The sequence below is a fragment of the Ambystoma mexicanum genome, chromosome 3p (assembly GCF_040938575.1).
Source record: "Ambystoma mexicanum isolate Mex_15411 chromosome 3p, UKY_AmexF1_1, whole genome shotgun sequence".
Taxonomy (NCBI): domain Eukaryota; kingdom Metazoa; phylum Chordata; class Amphibia; order Caudata; family Ambystomatidae; genus Ambystoma; species Ambystoma mexicanum.
Window position 1 is genome coordinate 1058003100 of NC_090925.1, and position 22657 is coordinate 1058025756.

Below are 22657 nucleotides of genomic sequence, written 5' to 3' on the forward strand. Positions count from 1 at the left end.
GCTATCAGCCGTCAGCACCAGCAAGACCCACTCCTGGTAACTGGCTCCTGGGGCTTGCAATTATGCATTTGCTCTGCCATAAATTGCACTTGCGTGTGTGTTGGATGAATTTACAGTACTAATTGCTTGCCTGACCGGGCTTGAGCTTGGGGCTGACACTGTGTGTTCACACTTGCGCTCATGATGCTGTTGTGTGTGCAGCATTGAGATTGCAAATTAAGCTTGAGGCCCAGAGCATCCCAAAAAGGCTTCCTCTTCTTCTTTTTTATCTTTCTCCCAGTCATTATATTTACCTGTCAATTGTGGGTACATCCATGTGGTTGGACTCTAATAGATTATTGACTTAGACCACACTCCTCTTTCCTGACCCTTCTGTTTCGGTAATGTATGTAGCTTATTCCTTAACTTCATATTTGTGTGTTCCAGTCCCCTTATTCTTGATTCCCAAACTCTCTTTGGACCTTTCACAAACTGATTTGACAGCCCACTCCTCAGGGTTTGTTTTCCTACTCGTATCCTCTAAAGTATTAAAATGAAACATTTGATCAAGTCAAACGTTCCATCTACTGGGAATTGATGTTGTCTGTCCCACTTTGTAATAGAGCTCCAGTTGCCTAAGTACCTACAAATCTCAGTTCGATAATGATTGTACATACAATATGCAGCCTTACCCCTATCTGTGTCACTAGCTTTATTTGACTGACTCCAGCCTCTTTTCAGTGCCTCTACCCAATTTTCTGCCCAAACTAAGTCACACCTTTTATATATTTTGTTTATACATTTGACCAAATACTAGTTTGTAGTATCTAACTATAGATTTGCTTTTATTCTGTCATTGCAGAATACAAATAGAACAGAATTCACTTTTCTCAAAGGCTCCCACTCCCTGCATCTTTGTTTCTCTGACTTTGTCCTCAGAGTCCTTCGTTCTTCTACCTATCTATAATCCTTAATCATCTTATGTCCATGCTGTGTTACCTTTTCCCTCTAATGTTATGCCAAACTTGCCATTTTAATTTGTTGGTATCAAATGTATATTATCCTTCCGATGTCTACCCTTGCTGCTCCTATAGTTAGTTAATGAAGGCTTTCAGGTGGCCCAAGAATAATCAAAAGCCTTCATGGTCCAACCATCCTTGAAAAGGTTTCAATTAGGCCTCTTACGTATCTTTTGTGTGCACACAGGGGATGAAGAGACAGTGGTCCGCAACCCCTGTTGCCATTTCAGCTGGGCATGGAGAATCTGAGTCGCAATGGCACCAAATTGTTGAAAACTAAACTCGTCACCTAGTAAATTCAATGGGAACTACAGGCAGCAAAAGTAGGGAGAACATTTATTTCCATGCACTTGTGCAGAAAAGTCAAAAAAACTGTATAGGATAAATCCCTCTTTTTTGTTATCGGGGGTGGGGGGAGGCTATCTCATGAGCGAAACAGAAACCAGGAAATATGGTCAGTAATCAAAAACAGTAAATTAAAACAAAATGAATTAGTCGTAAACATATATTAAACACATATTAAACACCTATTAGACAAATCCATATATTTAAAAGTCATGTCAATCAATTAGGTAGCACATCCCTTACTTAGGGTGTTGATCTTAAGCTAACTATCGTATTCATAAATACACAACAAGAAAGTGCAGTTAGTAACCATGTGGCAAAGTACACAGTATTGTGCAGAAAAGGACAGGGAAACTGACAGAGTACCCTGTCCCAGAAAAATGACCCGCCAGACACAGAAACATCAGATTTGTAATAGGGCTTTACACAATGAGACTTATACAGAAGAGTCAATGTGATACAGTTAGTCAATTACAAAAACAATGAACTTCCTAATGGTGCACCTTCTTGCCTTGAAGGGCATTCCTTTGGGGCACCATTCAAGACCTGTACAATTCCACTCAGCCTAGCCACATGATATAGACCTCCAACTCTAGCGGATCTTTCCATTAAATGTAATCAGACCTGACCTGGCGTCTAGAGCTCGCGTGATCCATGTTTCGGTTCTCAGGTGGTCTGACATGCCTTCATAAGTGACTTAAAGTGTGTCACTAGGCATGCCTGAACCTCACACAGAGGGCAATGTCATGCTCGTACAGCCGTATGTGTTTTTATGTGCATGCCAACCAATCAGATTTCTTACCGCTCCATCTTCCCAAACATGGCTTCAGTCCCTGCGTCCTCTCCCAGTTATGGCTGCGGTTTTGCTTTGTCTCTGACTCATGTATGCAAATGGCCCATCAGAAATAAAATGATGTCGTCTTCTACAATGTACTGCTAGCAAATAGGTCAGAATAAGAAGTGTATCATTGCACTTCAGCTAAATCTTGTAGCAGCAGCCATGGCTTCTCAGGGTTGTTCGCACTGTCCTGCAGTGTTCAATAAAAAATATGATTGACACTTTATTTCAGGATCCATGATAAAAGGCAAGGCTGTAGGAACGATGGCTGCCTCCAAGAGCCAATTGGAGGGATTATTTCTGGGAGTATTATTGCTGTTCTCCAAGGTGCCAATGAGGATTATATCAAGGTTTTTCTAAGGAATAATGACTGTGTCCCTTTACCGGCCTGCATTCGAAATGTATCTTTCCACTTTCCACTGTGTGAAATGTTGTGTTCAGGATTGTTCTGATTCCTGAATAGATGGGGTTTGAAAAATGGATAGTTGCACAGTTCAGTTACTGCTGGAAAAATGGGAAAACTGATATTGTCTGAGGGATTGATAACAGAAGTGCCCATTAAGAGTACACACTGATTTCTTCTAAGGAATGTTTGTTTTGGGGAGTCAGTCTGTGTGGAATCAAATAAACCCTGCATTGTTTTTCTGCCTGGTGTCAATCCCTGTACTCTGCAGACCCAGTCACATAAATCTAATTAAGGCAGATGTTTTGCACCTCAAGGATAGTTTGATCCCCTTCCCCTCTTTTCAATTTGAATGGTCCATTTCACTACAAATCTTTTTATACCGCTATCCCGTAAGCTGGACTCAATTATAGCTCCCTGAGTCCATCTAACCGTTTATTAATGCATCTCTCCAGCAGCCTGTTGATTTCTCCATGTCTCCCTATCTTTCAGTTTGTCTATTTGCATGTATTCATCTTCATTGGTGACTCTGCCCATACCTACTCTCCTTCTGAGCTGGAATCGCGCGCTCAATGCCTATGTACATAAACATCGTTCAGTGAAATCCGCAGGGCTTTCTCAGGATCCCCCAGAATACAGTGCAGCATTCCCTTTGATGGCTTTTCATCTGTTTTCCTACAGTGTATGCTTATTTTTATCTATAGCATTGTATGTAGTACAAACCTGGCACGGGCGCAGTGGAGCACTGTGCAACAATAAACACACAGAACAAAGTATAATGATCAAACTAGAATTTCACAGAAAGAAAAGGGGATTCATATGCAGTTCTGTCCCAGTTTCAGGCTGGTTCCTATGAGGCCACCACTCCAGGGGGTATATGGACTCTGATTTCATTACACCCATGCACCTTCAGGCATAACAAAAGGTAAGGTGAGGTCTTGGCCTCAAGAAACAGAGAATTCATGCCACCGCAAGGACCTCCAACACTGATTTGTGAAGGGCAGCAAGGCATCTGAGTGACTTCCAAGCATTGAAACACAGGACTTGAAATTCCCCAGCAAGTGTAATGTTTCCCACTTTTGATTATCAGTGGTCTGTGATGAATCTGATGTGATTATCCAAAAGACCCTGGCCTGGGACTCTTCTCATGTGGCCAGGGAAAGGCAGATGCTTCCTGATCCTGACCCTGGGGGTGGTGTTCTGCTGGAGGATGACATGGGAAGGGGACTTGGGACAGGGAAATTGAGAGAAAGCTTTTTCTAATTTCCCTGGTGACCCCACCGTTCTGATTGCCTATTGTAAAACTGAGGACTTTAATATAAAAAGAAGCCCAAACATTAAGGATTTCAAGTCCCATAATACCCTAGGTACTGTGACATGGAAGAAGGGCTTGGAGGCACAGAACTGCAGAGCGCAGTCTAGTGTTACTAATGGCCCACACCTGAGTGGGGCTTTTGATTATTTAAAGCCCCTTGAGGTACAGCCCGTTAGAAATCATGGTGGAAGTCGAGGCAGAAGTTGCTGGAGAAGCAGTGAGCAGCCATGCATACAGGTAGAGCTGAGAAGTGAAGACGTCGGGACCGCCGCTGTTGATATAGCGGAAAATGGTGCTGAGAAAGTCACAGGATGAAGAAGCTCAAACTCCAGAGATCACGCAGCAGGAAGTGTTAAGGTGACAGGCTGCCTGGTAGAAGAAAGAAGTTTCCTAGTCCCTGCTCTCATTTTCAGTGGCTGGCGAGCATCAGAGAAAACAGGCTCCTTTCAGAAGAGGTGCAGGACATGGTAACTAGAGCTTTCAAAGGCTCCCATCGGGCGGACTGAAGAGGTCACAGCAGTAGTAGCAGCGAAGAACATGGACGCACAAGGAATGATTAGTGATTTGGCCCATGAACGCTGCCCCCAGAGCGCTCCGTGAGACACTGCATGCTGCATATAATTATGTTGAATGCCAAACTAATGAAAAAGGCATACTTGCCAATACCTGTATGTAAAGAGGAACCAAGAGGAAGAGATGTATACCTATCATTGCCAAAGCCAAGAAAAAACAATAGTGAAACCTAACTATTACCCACATTGCCAAAGCCAAGAGACAGTATTATTGAACTGTCATTGCCAAAGCCCAGGGGCTGCAATATTGAAACCTAGCTACACCCAACATTTCCAAAGTCAAGAGGGGGAAATATTGAAGAGCAATACCAACAAACCTTGGCTAACCTATCACTGGAAAAGGGGAAACAGTTGGACATATGGCAAATGAATAAGTGGAATGAAATAACATCAAGGGATGTTGTAGCTTTATAGAAGAGGTTGTGTATCTTAAACGTGTTGAAAGCTGACTTGAACTTAACCTCATCATAGAGTACCTGTAGTAATGGTATAAGTTTTGTCCTGGCAGGCGGGTATACCAGGAGAGGGCTTATGAGTTGTAGTCCTGGCAGGTAAGTGAAACAGGAAGAAGACACTGAAGTCTTACATTGTGGTGGAAGGTTGTGGTGGAAATAAAGTGGCAAGGCCACTAATGCTGTTTGATGAACTGTGGTAAAAACCATCCTGCTGAAAGAATTGTTGTGTTTGTTGTGAAGCAGTTGTCTTTTCCAAATAAGAGAAGTCCTACTTTGAATGTTCATTGCAATTGTGGAACTGAGACTTTTTCATTTGATAATCTGAAGCTTGTGGAAAACTACTTTTGCCAAGTGATGAGCTTTGTTAAACTCTAAAGATAATTCATGTGTCCGGTGAAAAAGAACTTGGATGTTGAAAGGAACTTTGGGGTTATTCTTCAAGTGGAATTTGACCATTGAAAAGGATTTCTACTTTTTGGAACTTTTATTCAGAAATCCTGCATTGACCCTGTGGAAGGGGATACGACCCTTGTTACAATGATCTTTAGTTTCATTTGAATACAATAGTTATTTTGTTGCACTCGAAAAGCCATCTGCATTTCTGTATGATTTTATTATATGTACAAGTGTGAGGGACAGACACATTTTGATGTTAGAGTGTTTTTCCTTTAGGGCCTCATTAGGAGGGCCTGGCTGCCTCCAAACTCGGGTCCAGGTCCGTGGTCCCGGAATGGGGAAATACTGGGCAATTCCAACCTTGGAGGACCCGGTATTTCCCCATTCAGGGAACACAACCCCATTCCCATTTCAGCCTCCATAGGGCTCAATGGGAATGGGGAGGGAGCTAACAACGGGCCCATTAATAGCTGGCCCGTTGTTATCTCCCTGGTCTCCTCGCGGGCCCGCTCTGGACGTCTGGTCTGACCAGACGTCCAGCACGGGCCCGCAAGGGAACCTCGTAATAGGGCAGAATGGGATTAACGGCACCGGCACCTTTCCCGGCACTGTTAAACCCATTCCGCCTGCCTTGTAATGAGGCCCCTAGTCTTAGTTTTGTAGGCAGGGAAATCCTCATTAGGTTAGGGAAAGTAAGGTGTTTATCTCACCCATATACTTTAATAAAATGGCATCTTGTGAAAAATCTTTACCAAGTTGTCTGCCTCGCATTTCTGGCCCCTCACATGTCCCACAATTTACAACCCAAGTGGGTCCTTCAGATGAAGCAAGAAATGCCAGTTGATCAGCTTCATTTTATCCATGTGTCCCCATTGTGGGGCTATTGAGAGGGTCAGCGGACCCCTGACTCAATTTCATCAGACTTTTCTAGGTAGTATCCCCAGGCCCGCCCACTCCCCTGTTCTCAGCATTCAGACTAAACAGGAACAACAGGGAGGATAGCTCAAGTGCAACGTGCTTGCCTTGGAAACAAGAAGACATGGAGCACCACAGGTTCGATCCCCGGGTCCGCGCTTAGAAACCTCTGGGTATTAAGAGCGTTATAAAAAAAAATAACCTAACCTAAAATAACATACCACCCCACCAGGATAGAGCGTCTACTGTGAGCCAGTGAAGGATGAGTTATGCGGTGAGTTATGTGGTGAGTTATGTGGTGCTAGGGCAAGATCCCCTTCTGTGAAACCCAGAAAGGAGGAACAGAAACCCCATGGCAAGCAGACCCTAGAGAGGCAGCTGAGGGACACTATGTGGGAAGCAGCATCCCACTCACTTGGCAATAATTAAGTGAATCCACATTCACTGAGTGGGGAACAACATGCTGTGCACCCCAAAGCAAAGAAGGAAGTCCCCGTAGTGGAGCAGGCATTTTGCGAGCATTGGGAAATTAACCATTCATATTCACACATCACCATGACATTACCAAAGGGTAAATACCGGCTCTTACGGTGCAAAGAGCCGGAAAATGGCTGCTTCAAGCCATCGTAACTCTAAAGTCAAATATGAAGTCACTAATATTTTGACTTTTTCATTCATTCCATACTCTTCTTAGTATGTTCATAGATAATTTCTTTCCAGAAAACGCTTCTCGCCTTCCTTTGACTAACCACATGTCTAAAAGTGTCTGGTACAGTCGGTAAAGTCTCCTTACTGCTACTGTTGACATGGAATATTCCATGGTCAGTGATCTGAATGAAAGCACACATTATCAATGCTGTACACAAAGAGAAACTCTGAAGGGAAAATGCCTGTGACATATATCATTCCATTGGGGTAGGAGGCCTTCCTTAAGACCTGGAGCATTGCTGACATTTTGAACAGAGGATAAGGGAAGAAGCTGGGAGTCAGGGTGAGAATTTCTGTGTGTAAAGAGCTGTGTGGATTAAGGGAGGGCCTTCAATTTTGTAGTCATCAGACTTCATTTAGCAAGACCAGAGTCACCTAATCAAAACTATCACTTAAGTGGCATTTTTCATTTGAAGTCATGGGATCTCTTCAAGACCACTTTCCGTGATTATGCCTACAGTGATGTGGACTGTGGTGTTTCTTCACAGGCACCACCTACCTTGCGTAGATGTATATGGAAGGTATCCTTGGAAGCATTTTCAGTAATTACCTTGCCTCGACTTTTAGCAATTGCGGACATCAGTTCATTAGAATCCTATACTGCAGAACTGCATAATATCTTAAATAGTGCTTTCCATCAGCTGGCTCCACTCAAATGTGCTCAAGGTAAAAAGGACACACAGGGTTCTGTATACCAGTGGCTCTCTTCTGAGATGCTTGCAGCCAGACAGCTAAAAAAGGCAGCCGAAAGAGGCTGGAGGAAATCTCCAATAGTTGACACCATGGCCCTTTATAAAGAATCAGTTAAGCATTTTATCGCCACCATCCTTGAAGCTAAGCAAGCAAAGCCGGAGGAACGTATCCTGGAAGCAAAATCTAGCACCAGAGAACTATTTCACATTCTTGGTGAACTTAAGGGAAATCCTCAAGAATCCCAGTTAGTTACTAACGACGACTGGTGTCAGAAAATTCATAATAGCTTCCTGCAAAAGGTTAAAAACCATCAAGGGAATATCCAGATACAAACATCTAAATGTCCTGAGGCTCTTTCAGAAGCTAGGATATTAGAACAGGAGGTGGCTTGTAACAAGGACACTTTCTCGTTTAGGCAAGTTTCAGTGAACAAAATATCTACTATTGTTGAAAATCTCAAACCCACTTCTTGCAGGGGTGATATTTTTCCTGCATCCCTCTTTAAAAGATTCTTTCCAAGCATCACCCTTCCCAACACATCTTTTATAAATCAGTCTTTTGAACAGGCACTAGCCCCACAGTGTATTAGGGTAGCGTGAATCTCCCCCCTGCTAAAAAGGAAGGGTCTGACCCACATGAACCACTGAACTATCGCCCTATTACTAATGTTCCCTTTCTCCTCAAGATTATTGACAAAGTTGCTTGCGTTCAATATGACGCCTTCGGTGAGGAGAGAGGTTTACTGTCTGCCAAACAATCTGAATTCAGAAAACATCATGGCACAGAAACAGCATTGCTTGATGTTAAATCCATGTTATTAGGAATAGCTGGCTATGTTGCTGCTACTAGACCTGTCTGCTACCTTCGATCTTGTTAATTTTGACAGGATAGCAGACAGGCTAACTGAGGTGGGAGGCTACTCTAAATCAGCAGCTAAATGCTTTCGATAATTTCTGGGCCCCAGAAGAGCAAGGGTTGTCCATGGGGATTCTCAGTCGGAGGACTCCATTCTTAACTGTGGAGTCCCTCAGGGTTACAGTGTGTCCCTTTTGCTTTATAATCTTTATTCAAAGCTTTGTTTTGATGTGCTGGATGGTCCGGGTGTCAAATTTGCAAATTATGCTGACGACACCAAGATCATCCTGGAACTCACAGGTTCCTATGAAGCTGACTCACTCTTGGTCATTAAGGTGCACAATGCCATAAGAGCCTGGATGCACGATAATTTGTCAGAGCTCAATGACAGTAAAACAGAGATCCTGCTAGTTGGCAGCACAGCCAAACTTAAGGCTCTTGTACCCGCATACGATAAATTCTTAGTGGGGGGAGCCATCATTCAGGTCTCTAGTTCTGTCAAAACGTTGGGTGTGTTTTTTGACAGCAAAACAAGTGGCAAATATTAGTGCCAGTTGTACTTATACCACACATCTTCTTTGGCAAATTTGACCCTACCTTTCAGAAGGAAACAGAGCTCTGATAGCGACAGCCAATATAAACTCTAAAATAGACTATTGCAACAGCCTACTGGTTGGTACCACTGTGGCCAATATAAAAAAAACTGTAGACAATACAAAATGGCGCTATATGAGCAGTATGTGGTTTGGGACGCAGAGAACATGTGTCTCATGCATGTAGGAAGTTCCATTGGCTTCCAGTTCACGAAAGGGTCCACTTCAAGGCATCCTGCCTGGTCTACAAGTGCCTTGCAGATATTGCCCCATCATATCTTCAGTCTCGGATCACAAAGCAGCCTTTTAGACGTACTTTACGTTTCAATTATAAGGATGTTCTATCTCAACCTTGTTACAAATTGAGAACATACGGGGACCTCAGCTTTGATGCCTGGGGGCCTAGAATTTGGAATTGCCTCCCCATTCTCATTAGACAACTGCCATCGCTGGCCATATTTAGGGAGGCTCTTAAAACGCTCTTATTCGATGGAGGTGGCAAGTAAGTGACTCCTACTCTGAATACTATTTTGATCATAGCTATACTGTGCCGTTGTACTTCTCCTTCCTCTTTGCTTGTTTTATGTTTGTACTGTTTATGGGTGGGCAGTCATAATGTCGACAGTCAAAATGTCGACAGTCAAAATTTCGAAAAATAAATGTCGAAAAAAATAATGTCGACAAACAAAAATGTCGACATTTTTTCGATATTTTTTCGAAATTTTGTATTTATTGTATGAATAAATAAATAAATATATATAACTAAGATGTGTTGGGTATGAGGGGTGGGGGGTGTGGGGGGTGGCAGGGGGGTGTTGGGTGAGGGGGGGTTGGGGGGACCCCCCCCAATAGTAAATGATACTCTTTTTGGTTATTTATTTATTGAAAAAATAAATAAATAAATATATAATTAGAATGTGTTGAGTATGAGGGGTGAGAGGGTGGTTGGGGGGGGGTGTGGGGGGGTGGCAGGGGGGTGTTGGGTGAGGGGGGGTTGGGGGGGACCCCCCAATAGTAAATGATACTCTTTTTGGTTATTTATTTATTGAAAAAATAAATAAATAAATAAATAAATATATAATTAGAATGTGTTGAGTATGAGGGGTGGGAGGGTGGTGGTGGGGGGTGAGGGGGGGTGGCAGGGGGGTGTTGGGTGAGGGGGGTTGGGGGGGACCCCCCCAGGGGGGGTTGGGGGGGACCCCCCAATAGTAAATGATACTCTTTTTGGTTATTTATTTATTGAAAAAATAAATAAATAAATATATAATTAGAATGTGTTGAGTGTGAGGGGTGGGAGGGTGGTGGTTGGGGCTGTGGGGGGGTATGAGGGGGGTGTTGGGTGAGGTGTTGATAGTTCTAAGTGACATTTTTTTGTCGACATTTTTTTTTCTAAAAAATGACTTTTTCCATTATAAGTATAGGATGTCGACATTATTGTTTTCGAAAAAAAATGTCGACATTTTTGTTTGTCGACATTTTTTTTTCGACATTATGACTATAAACCCTGTTTGTGTGAGCGCTCTGAGGCCTGCGGGTTAGTTGGCACTATACAAAAAAAAATACATCAGATCCTACAGCATCCAAGAGTTCAGTGACTATCTGATGCCATTATGCTGTAATAGAATTGTGCACTATTTTCACGCCATGGCTGCTACAGGCCAGTGAAACTTCCTGGGCAGGTGATTATTGCCATTAGCAACCTGAGGCAATCCTCAGCAAGGTGCTAATAACAATAAAAAAGAAAATACCACTCACAGAGCTAGCTGCGGCTGATGGAGGGGTGAGGCAGTAACTGTTTGCCACAGATATGTATGGTAGAGCTCCACTCTGAGCCCATCTTCCATTTCCTTGGCAGATGCAGAAGTGGCAGTGCTGGTGGCTGAGATGAGCCATGCTAAGGGAAGGAGGAAGGGTTGAGTGGTTTAGGGCTATGAGAGGAGTTTAGGGGTGACAGCAGATGCAGGTGGGAGGTGACAGGTAAGGGGCACAGTGATGGTGTCGAAAGAGAAAGCATATCGTGCCTCCTATTGTAATAAATATATTAATATTGGCCTACGCCAAGCTGCTCGAAAGTCGCTTGCGAAAGAAATCCGTGTCGCAAGGTCCTGACCTTAAATCAATGTAAGCTGTCATTTTAGGTCAAACCGCCATTTTAGGATTCGCTTTTTAAAAGTCACCCTGTAAGTTAAAATGGTGGACGATGTCATTCCAGAATACAACATGGCCATCTTGACCTCTGTACATAGCTAATATGTAACTTGTCTGCAGGCCACTTGTTGAGGTCGTGAACTGAGACCTTCTCCTTCGTTGACCTGTATGTAGAAGGATTACTCGTGTAATGAAACTAATCCACGAACATATGTTGAAACAATGTATTCAAATACTGAACGTAGAACATCTGTTTAACTACATTGTATTAATGTTTGAGAAGGGCTGCATGGAAAAACTTAGAATACACAGTTATTGCATAGGCTTGTTGATACATGTATTAAAGGCAAACCAGTTATATGCGGTTGTTCGAGACTTGGCACGAACCCTAGATCGGTGATGTATTAAATGGAATATTAACCCGAAGTGGGGCTGGACATCGCGCCCACCAAGTGTATAAAAAGTGAATGCATTCTAATGTACAACGTCTCTCACTGAACACACTGAACCATGCTGGAGTTCGTTGTCTTGTACTGAGGGCCGATAGCTATCTGATTTTGCTCTGTTTTTGTAACTGGATTCAGTATAAAATAAAGTACTTTGTATGTTCCTTTGTAACCCGTGTTTGGTGTATTTCCTTTTGGGGTACTCAGCCTCGATATTTTGATTTTGTTTTCACAGTGGGCGCCCGAATAGGGACACTCAAGATTGATGCCGGATTGTTGAAGGTTGACGCATGCTATCGGACCGGGATTGGACGGTGTGACATAAGGGGCCCCACTGAACGAGACGCGACACCTCAGCAGCGCTGCATGACCCGATCCTTGGACGATACGTGTGTGGTTGGAGACAGCATCTTGACGAGGGTCCACTTATCGATGCGGGCAGATTTGCGGAAATCACCATACACGAGGTAAGATTAGTTAGGTAAGATTCTTAGAAATCCGATCGGACCTCCTTAGGTTTGGTCAGGTGAGTCATGACCCGATTCTTAAGTTAATCCTGACAATTTGAATTTTGGCGGATTGTATCTGCAGACACAAGTATTGACCAGGTAACACCAAAAATTTGAGATATGCCTGGGAAATTGTCTACCTGCTTTAGGGTATTATTCCGCAGTGATAGACAATATTTGGAATTTAGCCGTCCGGCACCACAGGAGGGGTCGCCGGCATGCACTATGTACTGTAAGCATGGCATTGGAAGTATAGTATTTAATGATATTTGGCACAGACAAACCAGACATGCCTCCGAACTTCAGTGGCCAATCAATTGTAGTTTTGAAATCCCTCGTATTGAGTATTTAGAGTCAATTCTATTAAAGAAAAAGGCTAGACCTGCAGCATTTGATGTTTTGCAGAATTGGAAAAAAGAAGTGTTGCAGCAACTTAAAAGTAGAGAAAAACATGCATGCCGTCATAAAACGAACGCTGAAAAAGCGTTGTTATATGATCAGGACAAACAGTCTGAGGCGACTAAAAATATGGATAGGGCTTTCTCACTTGGTATTCAGAAAATCTATCCTTCTAAAGATCTTCATATTTCTGATGAGTTTATTGACAAATTATTAAATGAACGAAGGCCTGGTGCCTCTGCGCCACCTCCGTATGTTCCTCTTCCTGCTGCTTTGCCTCTTCCTCCTGTTATTCCTGCTCCACCTGTTGTTGTTCCTGTTGTTCTTGCTCCACCTAATGTTCTCCTTCCCCCACCTCCCCCACCTCTTTTATAGTACCTCCATCAAATTTGCCTGCTCCCTCTCTTCCAATGGAGAAGGATGATCAAGCTAGTGTTTTTGCCACACTTAGATAATTTTCCTGAGAAAAAAGTTTTTATTGAAGGTTTAGGGATTCAGTTATGCATAATGTGGAGAAGATTAAATAATGCGGATCTTCCGCAAGGGTTAAGGGATCTAAATACTCTAGCACTTTCTAGAGACACTGGAGAAGGTAAATGAGCATGTCGAGAGGTTATTTGGGTATAGAAAGGAGTTAGAAAAGTTACAGAACAAGGATGACGAGGAGGAAAATATGTATGTACAGAAACGGTTCCTTCCGTGTCGTAAATCGATATCTGAGGAAATGCAAATTTGTAAGAAAGACGCGATTAGATGGATTTTAGACATACCGATAACTCCTGTTGAAGTATATGACACGTATAGTCAATATACGCTAGAAATGCAGAGGAAAGTGATACAGGTAATGGTAGTACCTGCAAGATGAGTGTGTAAAAAGGAAGATTAGTTGTCCCACAGAGTTATTGAGTATTTACAAGAGAGCTTTTTCACTTGACACATCTTCGACTGCTTTAGCGCTCGATTTAACTCTGTTGCTTAGTAAGCGTTCGGAGTCACCTACTTCTCAGTTGCCTATGAGAGAGGTCCCTCCGACATTTGTCCCAAAGGTCGAGGCTGCGGCCGATGCTGCACGGGGTATAGTTGCTGTGGACATTCCCGCACATTATGTATCACAGCTTGTTCACGTCCCGTTTTCACGGCAGGAAGTGAACACCATTAAACAGTCTATTCCTGACATTAGGAAAAATCCGACAGGGTTCTATAAAGAGATAGAGTCCGTTTTGCAGTCCTCAGTGTTCACCCTAGGCGATGTTGATTTGTTGTTTCCTGTACTCCTGCCCGTAGATTTGTGGAAACAGGTTAGAACTATAGACGTCGTACCTGGGTTGGGAGATACATGGGCTAACATAACTAGGCTTGACGGAGAAAGGCCAGCTGGAGAGAGACCGCCTCAGGTGATACTAAATTTGCCTGACAGAATCGTTGCTAAATTAAAAACTATAATTCCCGAAAAGAGAATTATTTGGGATAAGCTTACGGCCTGTGTCCAAGGAAAGTCTGAGGGTGCTACCGAGTTTTTTAATCGGTTCGAACAGGTATTATCGGAGTTCAGTGGACAAGACCTAGGCACAGAGTCTGGGAAACGGTTGTTCGTGGACAAATTTGTGCGTGGATTGCTGCCTGACAACCAGTCGCAAATTATGTCTTCTGAGAGCGCTTGGCAGGCGAAATCACAATCAGAGGTACTGCATATGGCTCAGTACTATGAGAACCGTGTCAATAATGAAAAAGATAGGGTTTAAAAAACGAAAAGGAGATTTGAAAACTAAAGTGCTATTGCAGCAAATTGTTAGAGGCCCCAGAGGGGGTAGTTCTCAGGTTAGAGGTCAGTATGTCCCGCAGGGGAATGTGCTCTTGGGTCCTGTGAACATTAACCAGTGTGCTTATTGTCGCAGAGAGAGTCATTGACGAGCACAATGCCCCGTCCTTCAACAAAGGTCAAATAATACATTTGGTAATATGGGTAGGCGATCCAGAGGTCGCCCGGGTGTAGGGGGCCCTGGTAGAGGTCAGTTTACACAGGACCCTCAGCAACCTTTCTCGCAGGACAATCAGACTCCGAGTGTGGACACCAGGAACATATTTGATAATCCTTCCGCTTCATATTTATCTGAAGAGCTTCCTTTTGATGATATTTTGTTTCGTTAGGATTGCCCGAAGCAGGGTTTGAAACCTACACCTATTCCCGTCAATCAGAAAGGTCCCTACATTGAAATGGTGGTGGGAAATAGGAAACATCAGTTTTTGATAGACACTGGAGCACAGAAGTGTTCCATTGATCATGCACGGGTTCCAAACATTCCACTGTCAGGGCAAACCGATGTTTCTGTAGGGTTTTCTGGTACACCAGTTGTTTGCCCGGTTTCTTTGCCGCTACCTATTTCTTTGGGTCCCTTTACGGACCATTGTCCATTTCTGTTGACTTCGGATTGCAGAGAGAACTTGCTGGGGTTGAATCTGTTAAAAGAATTAAATGCCGTCATTTATTGTTCTTCTGATGGAGTGCGCTTGGCGATTTCACCACAGCAATTTTCTGCCTCGCAATTCTTGACTAGACCTTTGCCTCCAGAATTCATTAATGTACCAGAGAGCTTGTGGGCTGTCGATGACAATGATGTCTGTGTTTTACAGATTGAACCTGTCAAGATAGTTTTGAAACATGGAATTGAGCTGCCACGCATTCCCCAGTATAAGATTTCAGTTGAGGGCGAGCGAGATTTGAAATGCATTGTTTCCGATTTTGTGTATCGTGGGGTGATTGAAGAAATTTCAGGAAGTTTGTGTAACAGTCCGATTTTACCCGTGTACAAGAAAGGCGATAATGCAATTCCATTCCGTTTCATAATTGATTTACGTGCCATTAATAAAGTTGTGGCACCACAATTTCCAATTGTGCCTGATGTAACGACAATCCTAACCATGATTCCAGCTACAGCTACTTACTTTAGTGTTGTGGACCTGAAGAATGCTTTCTTTAGTATTCCTATACACAAGGATAGTAGATATTTGTTCGCGTTCACCTTAGGGGGACGCTCGTTTACATTTACTCGTGCACCTCAAGGGTACACAGAGATTCCTAGCATTTATAGTAGAGCTTTGAAAGAACAACTTGATACCCTTGAATTGCCCTCTACCTGTACTTTGATTCAGTACGTTGATGATTTGCTTCTAGCTGCTGATTCTGAGAGTGCCTGTAAGGAGGGCACTGTGTTATTACTTATCCATCTAGCTAAGCATGGTCACAAAGCTTTGCTTAAAAAATTTCAATATTGTTGTCAGGAGGTCGCCTATTTAGGTTATCTCCTGTCAAAGGAGGGAAGAAGATTGACACCTGAAAGAATAAAACAAATTTCTGGCATGTCTGTCCCAAATACACAGAAGGAAGGTAGAGCCTTGATAGGTATGGATTCTTACTGTAGGTTGTGGATCCCACATTTTTAACTAGTGATCAAACCGATATTGGCTTTGACAAAGAAGGGCATTTCTTCGCCATTGCCATGGAACGCGGTACACCAGCAGTCGTTTGACTTGCTTAAGACTGCATTATGCTCTGCACCAGTTTTGGGCACAGCAAACTATGAAAAGGCCTTTGTGTTGTTTGTGCATGAATGTGATGGATGTGCTTTGGCTGTAATAACGCAGGAACATGGAGGGAAGAATAGGCAGTGCGGTTAATTTTCTTCCGCCCTTGATCCTGTAGCATGCGCTTTGCCAAGATGTTTGCGAGCTGTCGCTGCTGCGGCCGCGTCCGTAAAACAGAGTGAGGGAATGGTCCTAGGCCATGATCTAACCCTGATGGTGCCTCACTCTGTAGATGTTCTACTGAACCGAACTCAAACGCAACACCTCTATTCTGCACGATTGACAAGATGTGAATTGATCTTGTTTGCTCCTCATATTCAAATTAAGAGGTGTTGTGTTCTTAATCCAGCTGAACTCCTACCTTTCCTGCAAGATACTACTTACGGCGATGAAGTGCCACATGATTGTTTGTATACGACCGAACAAGAGACAAAGGGTAGAATTGATTTGAAAAATACTCCCTTGGATAATCCGCAAGGAGAGCTGTTTTGCGACGGCTCCTGCTTGAAACGTCCAGATGGTACATCCACAGCGGCTTATGCGATCACTACATTGAGCACGGTTGTGGAAACTAAGAGAATCACGCATAATTCTGCACAGACCGCAGAGATTGTAGCATTGACCCGAGCTTGTGAACTTTCTGAAGGGCTTGCAGTAAATATATATACTGATAGTCAGTACGCCTTTGGGGTGGTTCACAACTTTGGGAGACTTTGGTCAGAGAGAGGGTTCCTAACTTCGCATGGCACCAAAATTCAACATGAGTCCCTAATAGTACAGCTACTCTCAGCGCTTGCGCTCCCTACTCAGTTAGCAGTTATGAAATGTGCAGCACATCGAAAGATTACAGATGATATAGGGAAAGGGAATGCTTTCGCTGATCAGATAGCTAGGCAAACTGCTACCGATCTCCTTACGGAGATGTATGGTTCAAGGGAATCTGTAGATGCTTATGCAATAGATGAGGGTGTTGGGTCTGTACGGGATATCCAAGCTGATGTCACGTTAGAAGAATACAAAAGGTGGGCTGAAGGCTTGGGGAAACTTGACGATGACGGGTGTTGGGTGGACATAGTACAAGGGAAATGGCTACTCCCTGACGCATATGTCATGATGATGGTCATCATGGCCCACGGTCCTATGCATGTATGTGCCCAGAAGATCATAAAAATGTTAGAGAAAGTTTAGGTAAATGACAAAATTTCGAAAATTGCCCAGCGCTACGCCCGGGAATGCATGATTTGCCTGCAACACAACGTGGGAAAGGGGACAGTAACTCCAAGGGGTAGTTTTGGGCCACCCTCTGTCCCCTTTGAGGTGATCCACTTTGATTTTATCGAAATGGAACGATGCGATAATAAGAAATATGTACTGGTGGTTATCTGTGCTTTTAGTAAATGGGTTGAGGCTTTCCCTGTTAAAGATGCTACAGCTATGACTACTGTAAAAATCATGTTAAAAGAATACTTCCCACGGTTCGGTTTGCCAAGAGCTATCTGGTCGGACAATGGTCCACATTTTGTCGCTGCTGTAATTCTGCAGATATGTATAGCATTACAAATTGACAAACGGTTCCATTCGGCCAGACATGCTCAGAGTGCCGGACTAGTAGAAAGACACAACGGTATCATCAAGAACAAACTCGCTAAGACGTGTGCCGGTACCAAACTAAAATGGCCGGACGCCTTACCGATCGTGTTTCTATCTATGCGCACAACCCCTCAAACTAAGACCGGGCTCTCTCCATTTGAGGTGGTAATGGGGAGACCTGCCAATATTTGGAACCTTCCTAAATGTAACTCATTAAGAAATGTTGAAAATGTGTTACTTTCAGATTATTGTAGCCAGTTGACTAAAAACCTGTATTTGATTCATCACCAGATACGAGAAGGTTTACCTGTGCGATACAGGGGCCGGGACCACAGCATACGGCCTGGAAGTTGGGTGCTCGTCAAATCTTTTGAGCGCTCCTCTTGTCTCGCGCCTCGCTGCCGTGGGCCATTCCAAGTCCTGTTGGTCACCCAGACAGCGGTGCGGGTCGCTGGGAGAAAGAACTGGATTCACACATCCCACATCAAGAGACTTCCTCACCCTGTGCCACACGTTACAGAAGAAACAGAACCCCTCGCTGACACTGCAACTAACAATCCCAAAGCAGTAAGTAACACTGAGAGTGTGTTGGAGAATCCCTCTGAGCCCGTGAGGCTTGGGGAAGCTGCCATTTTGTCTCCACACTCTCCACAAATTCTGCATCCGGAAACTGCTATTTCGAATTCAGCACCTTCACTTGTTTCCGACACGTTGCTTCCAGCAGGAAGTGACGACATATTGTTTCCGGATCAATCAGTACCAGGAAAAGTAAGATACAATCTACGACCACGAAGATAGACTTACGGCACGGTTTTTCTGTGCATCTGATAGACTTACGGCACGGTTTTGCTGTGCATCTGATAGACTTACGGCACGGTTCGGCTGTGCATTCGGAGAAGGAAAAGAGTCATCGAGGGCTTGCTTTTTGCCCAAATTTGAGAAAGGGGATTCTGTTGGCTAGGGTTGTGGAAGGACTAAGAAGTCGCTCGACCGGGAGGTCGCCAGCAACAAACTTTGGAGTATCAGTTTGAAGACTACAATGCCTGCTACCGCTACCGCTCGTTTGGGACTTGTAAATAAGGGGGTGACCAACCGGGATGATGGACAAGATGCCTGGGACCCGAAAATGTATTGCTGTATTTTTATAATGATATTTGGGTTTTTAATAGTCGCTGCCTTAGGATTGTGGTACCTCGAGGAAACTCACTCTTTAGAACTTTTGTTGCCTACTGAAAGTGCACCTATTGTTCCTACTCCCTTTGTACATTTGCATACTCTATCCCCTAGGGATTCTCGGCACAGACAAAGGTACCACAATAACACTTTACTGCTTATCATGAATGCTACGCATGCCATTTTTAATAAATCTAACTGTTGGGTCTGCTCACATTTACCGCAACATGGGGATAAGGGGCTAGGTTGGTATATTCATCCTTTACCGTTGACAACTGCTTGCTATGCTTCTCTTAGAGCGCTGTTCTTTGGCCGATGGAATGATAGCATCTCAGGGAACTTTGATGGCACCAATTTGAATAGTTTTGAGAAACGTGTTTTGACTCCCCTGGGATGCTCGCTTTTCGCAAACAGGAGTAAACCGAATGTTGCTTCTATTAGGCCTTCTGATAAACTGTCTCGTCCTTTCCAATCTTTGATTTCCTTTAAGATGGCTCCAATAGGCAATAAGGATGCCATGCCTCCTTCTTACACTGTTAACCATAGCCCCGATTCAGTTTCTTTTTGCATACAGAGGAATGGAACTCAGCAAATGGGAAATTTTCTAGGTTGTGCCAACGTTGTAAATTTGACTGGGGAAAACAGACCTTTGTATGAAAGCGAACCTGTCTACTTTGTCTTCGGTAATGTAGCATTCCCATGGTTGCCCAGGATTGGCAGGGAACCTCTTATTTGGGGATCCTGTTACCTGGGGTGTTTATAGCTCGTACAAGAGGAGTTTTGAAGGCTCGTCCACGGCGGGACCAGAATGGTGACACTCCAGCACAAATCTTGGGAGATATAGCTAAATCAGTTGTGCCATTTTGGGGGCAGATAGCGAATTCAGAAGATATCAGAAAACTAGCGAGAGTACTGGAGAGAACCATCAACCGGACCACGGACATACTCTATAAAATGACGTTAGAACAAAAGGCGATAAGATTAGTAGCACTTCAAAACCGAATGTCGTAAGATGACATTCTGGCTGAGCGTGGTGGAGTGTGTAAATTAGTGGGGTCCGCTTGCTGTGTTTTCGTACCAGATTCCTCCCCAACTATCTTCAAGGCAATACAGAATCTGCACGTCCTTAGTTCAGAAGTGCATGTTCCCGAGGGAAACTGGGATCTAAGCGCTTGGTTCTGGGACTTCTTGCGATCTTGGGGTTGGAAGGTACTTTCGGTCTTACTAATTATTTTGGGAATCCTGTTGTTTCTTTGCTGCTGTATTCAGTGTCTACCTGGTATGTGTTCGATGCTAGGGGGATGTTGCGCACAAGCGATAGGTTCGATAGGACATAAAGTGTATGCCTCGGATAAAACTTCCAAAGAATATGTGTTGAAAGATATTTTAGCAAATGACCTAATGGCAATAGATATTTCTGATAGTGATTCAGGGTGCATGGACGATGATGCATGGAGTTATTTGCAAAGAGATCCAAAGTAGTTTATAGCACTTGGCATAGTCCAAAAGGAGGGTTTGTCGAAAGAGAAAGCATATTGTGCCTCCTATTGTAATACATATATTAATATTGGCCTACGCCAAGCTGCTTGAAAGTCGCTTGTGAAAGAAATCTGTGTCGCAAGGTCCTGACCTTAAATCAATGTAAGCCGCCATTTTAGGTCAAACCGCCGTTATAGGATTCGCTTTGTAAAAGTCACCCTGTGAGTTAAAATGGCGGACGATGTCATTCCAGAATACAACATGGCCGTCTTGACGTCTGTACATAGCTAATATGTAACTTGCCTGCAGGCCACTTGTTGAGGTCGTGAACTGAGACCTTGTCCTTCGTTGACCTGTGTGTAGAAGGATTACTCGTGTAATGAAACTAATCCACGAGCATATGTTGAAACAATTTATTCAAGTACTGAACATAGAACATCTGTTTAACTACATTGTATTAATGTTTGAGAAGGCCTGCATGGAAAAACTTAGAATACACAGTTATTGCATAGGCTTGTTGATACATGTATTAAAGGCAAACCAGTTATATGCGGTTGTTCGAGACTTGGCATGAACCCTAGATCGGTGATGTATTAAATGGAATATTAACCCGAAGTGGGGCTGGACATCACGCCCACCAAGTGAAAAAGCGAATTAATTCTAATGTACAACGTCTCTCACTGAACACACTGAAGAACGCTGGAGTTAGTTGTGTTGTACTGAGGGCCGATAGCTATCTGATTTTGCTCTGTTTTTGTAACTGGATTCAGTATAAAATAAAGTACTTTGTATGTTCCTCTGTAACCCGCGTTCGGTGTATTTCCTTTTGGGGTACACAGCCTCGATATTTTGATTTTGTTTTCACAATGGGAGGGCTTTAGCTCACAGGAGATCGGGAGCATCGAACACTCGGGTTCCTCCGAACGCGAGCTTTGATTTTGTGATTCAGCCCATGGATATGGAGCAACCTGATTGGCTGACACACCTGGCGAGTCTGCTAACGTTGAGTATCATGACATCTTGTCTTCCCACACATCTCAGAGTGATACCGATATGCTAAGTGGGAAAAACCTGATGAATTCATACATTTACTACCCCAGGATCCTTTGTGCAGGTAGGCAGGGAAAGGCCTTAGCTTTTGGATCCTGACCCTGGAGTTGGACAAGGGAGGGAGGACCACCTCGATAGAGGGTCCTTGGGGATTGAAGATGGGATACTCTTAGGTAAGGCACAGTATTCCACATCCTCCTTTCAGGAGGGAACATCTATCCTATAAGTAGTCATGGGATTTTGTGAACCATGTTCCCTTATCTCTAAAAAGAACAGGAGATATCATGCCTGAAGGGTTAGACAGAGGGAGACAGATTAGGAATAAGGTACCGTGGACCAAAACACAGTATATCCCTTGTCCTTATGACAATTAGTTTAACCCTCTCCCAACCTTCTTTGGTCACTATAAGGTAGTTCCCTCTTGTTCCCCTCTTGGAGTGTCCAATAGTACTGAGACATGGAAGAACCCACTGAGAGTTATGGATAACACACACTTCCCCCACTATGGTACTGAGACGAGGAAGAATCAACTGAGAGCAATGAATACCATTTACCCTCATGCCTCGGTACTGGGACAAAGAAGATTCATGAAGGTCAGGCATGTCCGTGTAATCAGGGTCAGGCAGTAATGGTTAATGGTATAAACCTGCAGCCCATTAATGGACCATAGGTGTATAAAAGGTGGAAGGCTGGACCACATTGGGGGAGCAGAGAAAGAGCAAAAAGCAGACCAAACAGCTGTGTGGAAGCAGAAGAAGCTAAAACGCTGATAAGCCAAACTAAACCCCGGGAATCCTGCTGGACGGATCCTACAGAACAGCGATCCTACTGAAGGGGAGTCTGCCAGCAAGTGTAGAGTAAAGCACAGAGCGAGCAGGCTTCCCCGCTCAGGAAGAAGTCGGTCACAGGAGCATTACTGCTAAGACCGGGTAAGTGTCTGGGACACGGGAATAACAGGAGCGCTTCAAAGGACAGTGAAAGTAGAAGCGGTTTGTGGCAAAGTTGCCTTCTTTTGAATACCGAACTGAAGGAAAAACATAACATTACCTTTACTGAATACTGAACTGAATGAAATAGGCAAAATGCCTTTATGTGAATATCAAACTGAATGAAATCATGCAAAGTTGCTTTTTTTGAACAGCAGTGAATGAATGAAACAAAGTTACATTTGTTGATTAACAAATTGAATGAGTCA